General features: G+C 37.9%; 1 long non-coding RNA gene across 2 annotated transcripts in view; it reads right to left on the bottom strand.

The window, feature by feature from the left end:
* Positions 1–9,525, bottom strand: part of LOC118352252 (uncharacterized) — a 101,631-nt gene extending 92,106 nt beyond the window's left edge. The window contains exon 1 of one of the 2 annotated variants that reach the window (XR_004809098.2): positions 9,395–9,525. This is a non-coding gene — a long non-coding RNA (uncharacterized LOC118352252). The remainder of the gene's footprint in view (positions 1–9,394) is intronic. The other variant, XR_004809099.1, reaches the window with a different exon arrangement.
* Between the last annotated feature and the right edge of the window lie 2,550 nt (positions 9,526–12,075).

Raw genomic sequence — 12,075 nt, 5'->3', positions numbered from 1 at the left:
GTCTGGAAGAAGCTGATTCCAGCCCTCATGGATGACTTTGAGGGGTTCAAGACTTCAGTGGAGAAAGTAACTGCAGACGTGGAAATAGCAAGAGAACTAGAAGTGGAGCCTAAAGATGACTAAATTGTTACAATCTCACAATAAAACTTTAATGGATGAGGAGTCACTCCTTAAGATGAACAAAGAAAATGATTTTGAGATGGAACCTACTCCTGGTGAAGACACCATGAAAATTGCTGAAATGACAACAGGTTTAGAATCTTACATAAACTTAGTTGATAAAGCAGCAGAGTTTGAGAGAACGGACTCCAATTTTGAAAGAAGTTGTGCCATGGATAAAATGCTACCAAACAGCACCAGATGCTACAGAGAAATCCTTTATAAAAGGAAGAGTCAGTCAATGTGGCAAACTTCACCAATGTCTTATTTAAGGAATTGCCACAGCCACCTCAGCCTTCAACAACCATCACCTTGGTCAGTCAGCAGCCATCAATAACAAGGCAAGACCCTCCACCAGCAAAAAGATTACAATTCACTAACCTCTAGATGATGGTTAGCATTTTTTTCAGCAATAAAGTATTTTTTAATTGAGGTATGTACACTTTTTTATATAAAATGGTATTAACACATTTGACTACACATACCTTTTATATGCACTGGGAAACCCAAAAAAATCATTTGATTTACTTTACTGCAATGTTTGTTTTATTGTGACACCCTGGAATCAAACTCACAATATCTCCAAGATACACTTGTACTTACTTAAATATTGTAGCAATGCCACCTAAAACATGTGGCCAGTCAGGGTCACTGTAGAGAGAGTTGCAAGATACACTAGAACTATTTTCTGTCTCAGCCGTGAAGTGGCCTGTAATCCAGATTATTGGCCAGAATAAGATACACAGCCTGATCTAAATTAAAGGAGGCTGCAAGTGTAGTTTTAAGTGTGTTCAGGTAATTAAGAACAAGATATGAGATATTCAGTAGGAATTTTTATTACATATTATCATGGTAGATGGCAAATTAATTTCCTAATCCATGAAATGACAAAAGAAAGAAAAGACACCCTATGTGAGCACCCCACTTAATTTGGGACAATATATCAGCACATAAAATGTCAAAGTTTGGAACTACTGACACATTCTATGAAAGCAAAATGTCATACCCCGGAATATATGGTTCTTCAAGCTCTAACCCTGCCAACATCTCCATCATCAACCCCTGATAGGAGTCATGCTTCTCTGTTTCTGCAATTCATGACCACGTGCCCTTGTGCTAGTTATTTCTTGTCCTAAATCTACTTTCAAACATCATCAATTCTATGATACTTCCAGACACAGTCCATGCTCTCATATCCCTGTACTAGCACTTATCCCACTTTAGGTCATTATCTATAGACATCCTTGAATCCTCATGAATTTTTTTTGAGGATAGAAGCCAAGTTTTTTCATCCCTATAATCCCAGAATCCACTAGATTACAGGATTTAGTGCTTAATTAAACACTGACTTAAGTCTTGGTTCTACTTATCAAGACTGTCCTTGTTTATGTTATAATCAGATTTTTGGAAAGAGTCTCAAAGAATGGCTTAGCTCAAAGAAAGTCCTTTGGCTTAAATAAATTCTAAAGGTCAATAATCTATCAGCTCTTAAATTTGGTCCTACTGCCATCCTCACCCACATTGATTGTTCAAGCTCCACACTCCCTAGCACACAGCTTTTTCCTCCCACAGCAGAGACTGAGGAAATCACTCTTACTTTTTACTCTGCACTGTGAGGTTTGCTCTGATCCTGTGACATTCCACTGAAAAGGCTAATGGGGTCTTCAGACTTCAAAAAAGTACAGAGATCTATGGTAAATGTGGCTTTGATTATGACCTGATGGCATAATCCAGCAGCAGTTTTCAAATTACTGGTGGCACTGAGAGTATAAGTTACATAAGGGCAGGGGCCATATTCATTTCCTTCCAGAAGTGTTCACCAATTATCTCTGCACAGATGGCAGAAAGCAAGGAAAGACTGAAAGTGATGAGGAGAGCTCTCTTGAGAAATGCTCACAGAATTTAGTTCACCTGGTTACATGGCACACTCTTTGCAAAGCTACAACTTGGAGCTTTAAGGCAAGATCTTCTTCTCTCTGGACTCACAATCAGAGTATGTGCTGGGCTTACACAGGAGATGAACAGAATAGCTGAATATTCTGAATTATGAACAGTTCATAATGAATGAATGAACATAATGAAAAAAAAAAGAATGAACATAATGAATTCATTATGAATAGTTCATAATTCATGAAGCTACAAAACAAATTGTTCTCTAAGAGAGGCACCAAGACCAAGGTGTGAGCATACAGAAGAAAAAGAAACCAACAACTTATGCTCACAATGTTCTGTAACAGCTACTGGTAAGTTGGGTTTTAAATTAACCCTGATAATTTCAGAGAAATTGTCAAGTACTGAGCAAGACACAATTTGTAATTCTTGGCATGGTTTGCTTTATTGGCTCCCTGGGTCCAGGACAGTATTGAAAAGGGAAGTATCTATAAACAGAATGAATAATGTGTAACCATAATATATTCTTTGTTTATTTTTACATCAGGTATTTGGAATGTTGGCACTATTAAGACACTAATTTAATTTTGATTCCCTTCTGAAACCGTGATGTTATAATGCAAACCCTCCAAATGAGCCATATATTCTCAGTAATGAAAATTGGGTGCTGGTGCCATAATTATACCAATGTTGTATTTTTGATATATCTCTTTTAAGTAACAAAATCTTTGATGTTTGCTGGCAATTTTTATTTTGTGAAAAGGCTAATAATAATAATAATAACAAAGTACCTATTGAAATTAGCCACCTAGTTCTAATTCTTGAAGCTTTTCATCTTTGGATTGATTTGCACGTCTCAACCAATTATAGAGGTGGGCAGATATTATTATACCCATTTTGCAAATGAGAAAACTGAAACTGGGAGCTTTGGAGACTTGCTCAAGCATGTGAGAATGACTCCCTCATCAAGACTCTTAAGACACCTCAAATCACCAGTAATCAAAGTGGTTCAGTTCCCATAACACAGGATTTCTCAAACTGGGCTCTATAAGAAACTTAGGGACAGATAATTTTTGGTTGTAGGGGTCTATCCTGTGCATTGTAGGATGTTTAGTGGCATCCCTGGCCTCTACCCACTAGGTGCTAGTAGCATCCCTAACCAAAACTATTTCCTAGAGGACACAATCATCCGTGGTTGAGAACCACTGCCATAAGAGAATCAGGCTCCATAACAAATGGGTTCTCGTGTTTACATACCTTCCTCTCTACTGCCTTTGTGCTAACAGGCTCCTCAGTCTCTTTGACAGACTATTAGAAGCAATGGTGAATTTGCCCCTCTCTACGGCCTGATGGCATGAACAAGTCAGTTTTCAGCTTACTGAATGCACAGTGAGAAGCTACATGAAGGCAAGCTACATGAGTGTAGCAGGCAAGTAGAACCACATCTACTTCCTTCAGCGAATCTTTAATAAATAAAAAAGTCAACCACTGATGTCAACCATGGGCCAAGCACATTACACACTTTACACACATTGTACAAGTTCATTCTTCAATCATTTAAGGTTTAAATGGCCCATTTTACAGATGAGGCAAAATTTAGAGAATTAACTCAATCTTAAGTGGGTCAGCCTGCATTTAGGACTGAGGTCAATCTGATAAGAGAGTCTATATGTATTATTTTATGCTAGTGTTGTTCAAATTGTAGGTTTCATGCCATTATAGACTGTGAAATAAAGTTAGGGGCTTATTTTTCCAATTATAATGGAATGGAATATATCAAAGTGAATTTATGTAATAAGGTTAAGGTGTTGTTTGATAAAACTTTTGTTTCTCTTTGTATGTTCATAGTTATAACGAAAAATATGTATTTTCCCTGTGGGTTAAAAATATTTGAAAAGCACTGCCTTAATACCTGTTATTTGTCTTTTAATGGCTAAAATATTTGACTGGTATTCTTAAATTAACTCCTTTTTGTAACTGGAAGTTTGTTCTTTCACTAGTCCAGCCTATTTATAACTTTATCCAACTGGTATGCCTGCCTATGCTGATATCAAATCTGGAGAAAGTTAAGGAATGTCCCTAAAAAGACGATGCCATAGATACTTCCTGGGTTTGGGAACTGGGAAGATGATTGTTGCACACACATCTATTAGAAGTCCAGCATTCTGAACTTCTGCTGGTGTGACTTCTGTTTTAAAGGAAGCATTATCTCTACCATCATAGGCTCCAGTCTTATTTCCCAAAGAGAACCATGATGAGTGATCTATCACCAGAATTTAACAGGGAGCCAAACGGCAAAGGAGAGCCGTTTTGTATGTTTTGAAGTATCCCAGCTCCATGATCAGAGCAGAGTATAGCAGGATGGGTTTCTAGCTAAATGACAATCAAATAATAACCAGTAAAATTTCTTATCTATTTGTCCAGAATATGTGGATATTTTCTTTTTAATACGGTTTTTAACACAGTTCCTATCTTACCTTTTTCTGATATTCCAGATATCTTTCTATGTCAACATCCACAAAGCTACTTCCTTTGACTGTTGTGTATCATTCAACTGTGTAGATAAACAGTCTCTATAAATGAACAGTTAGAAGCTGCTGCTGCTTCCTCTTCTCCTTTATGTCCTTTCTCCTCCTCCTCTTTCACCCTTTCTTCTCTTCCTCTCTCTGTCTCACCATTATCATGCTTTTGTATACATGGAAGTATACATAAGAGATACTGTACAGCAGTTTAGTGGGACTAAGGAAACCTGCTTTGATTTTCATAGATGTTGCCAAATTACCCCCCAAAAATCATAGAAATTCATTTTTATACTTAATGCTTGAATGTATATTTTTCCCATAGCCTCATCAAACATCACATAATGAAAACCTCCAATTTTTTCCTGTCATTTTTAAGGTAAGAGATCGTATTGCTATTTTGCATTTTTCAATTACTTACATATAATATTGAACTTCATTTATTGTAAACTCTTTGTATTTCTTTCCCTGTTTAGCTCCTTGCTTCACTTTTCTATTCATTTATGTTTCTTATTAATAAAACTTCTTTATATACTGAGGAATTTATCTCTCTATAATACATATTACAAATATTTTCCCTGCTGATTATCTCTTCTGACTTTGTTCTTTAGATATTGAAATCTTGTTAAGAAAATACTGTAAGTATCCCAGCACAAATTACATTATAAATTACCAATGTTCTCTTGTAGAATTTAATTTTAATTAAAAGTAATATAATGTGTAACTTGAATTGGGATAAAGAGTAAGAAAGAGATAAACTTTATTTTAAGAAAGATAAAATTTTCATGGTACTTTTTATTACTTTTTATTAAATAGTCTAACACTTCTTCACTGCCTTAAAATGCCTCCTTTGAGACATATTCAATTCTCACATGTATTTTGGATAATTTCTAGACTCTATCATTTTCTATTGACTACAACATGTTATTGCCAGAATATCATTTTGATTAAAGAGTTAGCTATTGCTTTCACAATTATTTGAGTTCTTTCACAAAACATTGATTTGAATCCAAAAAAATACTGGAAAGTTTTAGGAATTGGGGAGAGTATTCTCCAATGGTCTTATTCTAAAGTGATCTTTTAAAAATTTAATTCCTATAGTAATCTAATGATTTTTCTTACACATCTTTCACTTACTGTTTTACAGTTTTCTTTTTGTTTATGATATTGTATCTGAACAGGAAGGCAGTAGGATGGTTTGTCCTATCTTCATTTCCTTAATAAACATTTTCTTGAGATGCTATTATATACGGGCATTGTTCTAAAGACTGGGGATACAACAGTGAATAATTCAGACGGTCTTTCACAGTAATGGGTATTATTAAGAAAATGACACAATTCAAGTCTATCAAGGGCTATGATGGAAATAACCAGGACAGAGAATGACAGAGGTAGGAAGAGGTAAGTCTGAACTGTCAGACAATGACTCTCTGAGGAGGTGACATGTGAATTGATGTCTGAGGACTCTGAAGGGAGTCATCATGTTCTTGTTCCTTAGACCTGTCCATGGCTGTGCTTGCCACATACTGTGTCTTGATAGATACTTCCTGAATGAATGAATCAATTGATAATGGCCAGAGGTTCTGGCCTTGGCTGTGGGAAGCACTTGAGTTTATGCTGTCTTTCAAAAGTTCTGTTATAAGGAGCTGTTTAGACAAGTTCTATGGTAGGTTTTTACTTTGGGGAGGAAAGAGATTTTCTTTCAGTTTTTATTCATTACTTATTGCAACAGCTCTTTTGCAATGACTGATTTCAACATTTCTCTCTGGGCTTCTAAACCACCCTGGTCCTGAGCAAGCCCGAGCAAGTTTCCAAAAACAGGGTTCTTCCTTCAGTCCTACCTTCCAATCTACCATGAGGAAGTTCTGCATATCAATACCTCTGTGGAGAAGAGAATGGAAGGAAGTGAAAGCAAGCCCAGCTGGGCACAGGTGATGCATTTTCAGAACACCACTTCTCCCAAAACACACTCCGCAGATCATAAAAGCTCATGCTTAGACATGGTCTCTGATGCCTGATTTGTAGTGGATTGTACATGAACCCCATCTTGTGCTTCCCCAAAAATACTTCCACTTTTTTAAGGCAAAGAAATATAATTTTTAAGGCAGACATTCAAGCACATTTAAGCTTCCTTTTCAATGATTAGTTGAATAACAAAATAGACAGTGGGAAAAAATCAGAATGGATGAAATGATGAAGTTTGAGTCACAGACCAGTTTCTCCTGTTTTTAAGATTGAAAGCCATCAGCTTTCTTGTTGTTAGTTTCCTTCTTTTATGGTTGCTGAGTTCTATTAGAATTAGAATTATAAATACTTGATATGAATTTCTCTCTTTGATCTGTCCTACTTGTCAATCAACAGTCTTTTAAACTCTGTATTCTTTCTCATTCTTGACATTTGCCATTGTTCTCTGCCCTGAATGCCTCGCCTGCTGTTCTCAAAAGCTGCCCAGAATCACTGAGAGTATATTGCAGTATCAAGTACCATGGCTTCAGGCTCTGCCGCAGCTGCCCACTTTCTAAAAGCTCCCTTTATTCTTTGCAATTGAACTTATCCAATTCAGACTGACAAATATCAGTTCTTTCCCCCTTACCTTTCATGAAAAAAAAAAAAAACACAAAAACAAAACACAACCTTGAAAGTGTAATAAATCCCTCCTTCTGGGTAGTATACATTAATACACCTTGTAAATTGCCTTTCCCTGTTGGTTTTAGTCCTTTGCCCTTTTATTCTTTTCTTTTGTACTCTGGCTTCCTTAGCATTACTATTCCCAGCCTTGAAATCCAAGTTGCAAATGCAGAAAACCTGCCCACCCATTTAGGACAAAATGAATGGCCCACATTAAAGAGGCGATAGCACCACATCTGGTAGTACTGCTCACTAAAGCACCCATCACTTGGTTCATGAGAAAGCAGCAGGTCTTAGATTCAAGACTAATGATCTATGGACTAGAGAGCACACTGTGAGACTTGGTGGAAGTACACTACATTGGTATTACAGTATATGTTATACACACACACATACATATACAGTATACATATGTAGTGTACTTTCCTACTAGCCACTGTTCTTAACTACATGGAGAAATCTAGAGTCATCCAGCTACTGGGGCAGTCTCACTGGTATATGATTTTGTGCTGCTTCTCTGTTCACTTGCCAATTTTAAGTAAGAATAGCCATGGGTGTTATTCTGTATGTTGGCAAATTGAACACCAATAAAAAATAAATTTATTATTAAAAAATAATAAAAATTAAAATTAAAAAAAAAGAATAGCCATGGTATTAGGAGTACCCATATTTTACTGTACAATTAACATTTGAAGAGAGTGGCCTTGGGAGGTCATTTAAAGTAAATGTAAAGATTAGTCAGTCTCTACTGAGTGGAATATAGGAACTGTAAGAGCTCTTCACTTCATATAGGCCATTAGACAAGAAGCAAACCTTTCCTTACAAGGAAACTGCGAAGTTACTCTTAAGTCATTTTGTTGTTTTATACAACAATTCAAAAGACTATTAAATTCTTACAGAGCCTTGGGCACTAGGGCCCCTTTGCTAATGGGAATGGGGCTTTTCTCCAACCTCAGGGATTCTAGGAGCTCTTAGACAAGACCTTAGAGACAAGATTGCAATAAGGAATTTGGAAGGGTCCTTTCCGTGGCAGGCAGTATTCAATGACTCTGTGCCTGAATTCTTTCCTAGTCAGAGAGGTCCATGGACCAGAAGCATCAGTATCATTGGCATCACCTGAGAGCTGGTTACATATGTAGCATCTCAGGCCTCAACCATCTACTGTACCAGAATTTATATTTTCACAAGATCTCCAGATGATTCATGCACAAGAGTTTCAGGGGCCTGATCTAACTCTCATTCTCCTCAAGAATCAACTAGTGCTCAAAGAAATAAGTTGCCTAATGTCACTGAGTGAATTTGTACTTGGGAGAAGAGGGCCACACTACATGAGTCACAATGTCCATTCTGGACAATCATCTTTCTCTCAGGTGTCTGGAGTTGGCCAGCGTCCCACCTGAACTGGCCCTCTCTCTCCAGGTCAGGTAGCTTTAGACCTAACCTTCTCCAACAGCAGAGGTGTTCTATATCTCCACTGTTCAATGGGCACTCATGCCCACTGAGCCCTGGAATGGGGTTAGTATTACTAGCTGGAAGAGGGCAAGTAGGGAAGAGAGAGGCCTTCAACACTAGGGGATACTGACCACTAAGGTTTAACATGAAACAGGAGCTTCAGGGCTTTTGTTTGGATAGCTGGCATAGTGGCAGTTTTGCAGCTCCTGTTCTGATATAGTTAGTTGCATCTGTCGCAGTTTCCAGGGAAGACAGCGTTAGAAAAAAAGCTCTGGTTGTCATTTATAAACTGTGGAAAGAAGCAAAGAGCCTTTAGGGTCACCAGGGAAGCTAACACTTCTTTTGAAAAGATATAAATAAGCCAATAATCTGCTATTCCTTAGGCAAATGGCATGTCTCTGTTATGTTTGTTCTGAGGATTTTCTAGAAAGATGAACAGTCTACTACTATGACTCTCCTGACTTTAAGAAACTTTAAACTGCCTAACTTGAAAATATATGTTGCAAAATGTTTCAGAAAGAATCATATCGGCCTATCTAGCTACCATTTAGTGGCCAAAATTTCCCCAATTCCGCATTATTACCTGTTTCCATGGATTCTGCAATATTTTGTAGCTCTTCACATCAAGAAGTGAAGTCTACTTCCTCACCTGTAAATGTGCACTAACCTTATGGTTTATGTTGGTCAGAAAAATGCCATGGAAGTGACAATGTGTCAGTTCTGAGCCAAGAGTCAAGAAGTCTTACCTGCTCCCATTGTCTTTCTTGGGAACTTCCACTGCCATGTGAATAAGCCTGGACTAAGGAAGATCAGAGACCCCAGCCCACCGGAGAGAAGCCCTGGGCCCTTCTACCCGTCCTAGCTGTTGGCAACACAGACCAGCCACCACCAGCTATATACACCAGCACACTTCAGAAATGTGAGTGAGAACAGGTGCAATGAACCAAGCCCAGGCCATGTCAGCCAAGTGACCCAGGCCACTTACAGACTTGTAGAAGAAAAATAAACAGTGGTTGTTTTAAGCACCAAGTTTGGGGGGCGATTTATTACAACAGTGTCATGACAACAGATCATGCTATACCAACGTTATCATGTTTAACATTTTTTAATGTTACTTACCATTTCTGAAGAGAGAAATAGCTTTTGAGGCCATGATCACATTAAGTTCCTTGGAATGCGTATGCTAGAGAAGGAAAGGATGTTAGCACTAGTCCTGAGCTACAGACAGTATTACAGTTGGGGAACTGGAGGCCTAGCCGAAGGAAATAAATAACTTTGCATCAGGCAGCCAGAGAGGAGCAACACAGGACACAGGCCTCTGGTCTTCAAGTGCTCAGTCTGTTCTTTCATGAATGTGCTCTGAGTTTTGCTTGTCTGCCAACCAGCAAGATGTTGAGAACACAGCTTTTAAAAAGGAGATTACATTTACAGAGACCAGTGCTTCTGAATTTATGTTTTTTTTATTTATTTTTATTTTTAAAGGCTCACTCTTTTGTTAAAAGGAATCCCAATTTTGTCACTAACCTTTTATGAAATGATTAGTGGATAGGCTTTCAGTTCACTCATAGGGCTGCTTGTTCAATCATTATTATAACTTTATAATTTGTCAAAAATTTCACATGCTATAATAAAAAAGCCTTCTTGAATGCGGCATGTTTTCTACTCACTGAGTGAACTTCTTCACAAGAGTGTTATTACTTCCCTAGCATATTAGTGACTAAGTTTGCTTGCTTACTTCTTTTTAAGGTCCAGTGATCATTCTTTCCATCTCTGAGTTCGTAACATATTTTCATGTTAATTATCTGATTTGGATTTCCTTTTTTTTTTTTTTTTTTTTTAAGTAGACTCCACTCTTGGCATAAAGCTCAATGCAGCGCTTGAATTCACAACCCTGAAATCAAGACCTGAGCTTAGGTAGGACACTGAACCCACTGAGCCACTCAGGCACTCCCCTATTAACCCATTTTTTATCCCCAGGAAGAAAACTGGGGCTTATAGCAGTTTTATGATTTTTACCAGGTCATGTGGACCACAGGGAAAAGGATTAGGTCATGCTTTGAGATTTTTGTTCAACAGTCTGATTTCAATGATGTCACCTTCCCAGTTTATATATCTGCATCCGTTGGATTTTTTTTAAGGTTTTATTTATTTATTCATGAGAGACATACAGAGAGAGGCAGAGACATAGGCAGAGGGAGAAGCAGGCTCCATGCAGGGAGCCTGACGTGGGACTCGAACCCAGGACTCCAGGATCACACCCTGGGCTGAAGGCGGCATTAAACCGCTGAGCCACCTGGGTTGCTACATCTGTTGGATTTGTCTAGGGGCCAATCATGCCCAATTTCTCCTTTCTTACCAAAATGCCCTGGTCCAAAACTACTTCCAAAGGAAACAGCTCTGGGCTCCTCTTGACAGACGTGTCTTCTGTAAGGGGTGATCTTCCACAATGGGCCAGAATTTAAACTGGGAGGTATGAAAAGACAGAGTTCTGTCAATCTGAAGACCGTGAAAGGTAAAACTGGAAGAGACATAATAGCCAACCTCTGGTTCTACTCTGTTTTGGGGTGTGGGAGTGTCTTTCTGTTTTTAAATCTAATCCATTTGTGCCCTTAAATTATTTTCCCTACAGAGCTTAAATCCGATTCATACAATCACCTTTACTTTGAATGACATTTCAAATTTTTCAATGTCTTCAACAAGTAAAAGTAGTCTATCAAGTGAACTGCAATCAACTACTATTATCACCATTTCACAAGAGAGAAAATTACAGCCTTGAAGGAAGGTTAAGTGACTGGTTTAAGGTCATACAGCAAGGTTACAAAATTTAAACTCAGTTCTTCTGCTTCCCAATCCTAGGATCTTTAGGGTTTTCTCAAAATTGAAATTGGACATCTTTAGTAATATATACACAGCATGTCTTTTAAAATACCTTTTATTGAAAAATGTGCAACAATCTCCTCTAGGACTATGTCAGAGTTTACTGAAAGAAACCTCAGAGAGCTGCTCAAAAAATCCTAACTGCCAACAGTCTGTTGACATGACAACGCTTCACATTGTCTCTATCACATTGGTCTTCTTGCCTTCCTGAAGGCTATCCAACAACACTCAACACTTTAGTCAAGAATGACAATTCCATTGCTCAAGTTTTACAAAATTCTTATTCCCCAAAGAGAGCATAAAACCTTCATGCAAATACAGAGTTGAGACTGTTCTAATAGCATGGAAAGTCTGAACTGAGGATGCAGATTGGCTGTATTTCATATTTATAAAACCCTCCATGAGATGCTGAATGGACTGGCATATGGCTAAATACTAGGCACCACTGAGCATTTTTGATGAGGTGAAAGAAGAAAAGATATGGCTTTGAGACCTTGATGGAGGCTCTCACCTACTACAGACACTCGCTGCCTTCTTGGCATCAAAGCTG

This window comes from Canis lupus, chromosome 24 (assembly GCF_003254725.2).
Source record: "Canis lupus dingo isolate Sandy chromosome 24, ASM325472v2, whole genome shotgun sequence".
Classification (NCBI taxonomy): Eukaryota; Metazoa; Chordata; class Mammalia; order Carnivora; family Canidae; genus Canis; species Canis lupus.
This window is presented reverse-complemented; position numbering and strand designations above follow the sequence as displayed.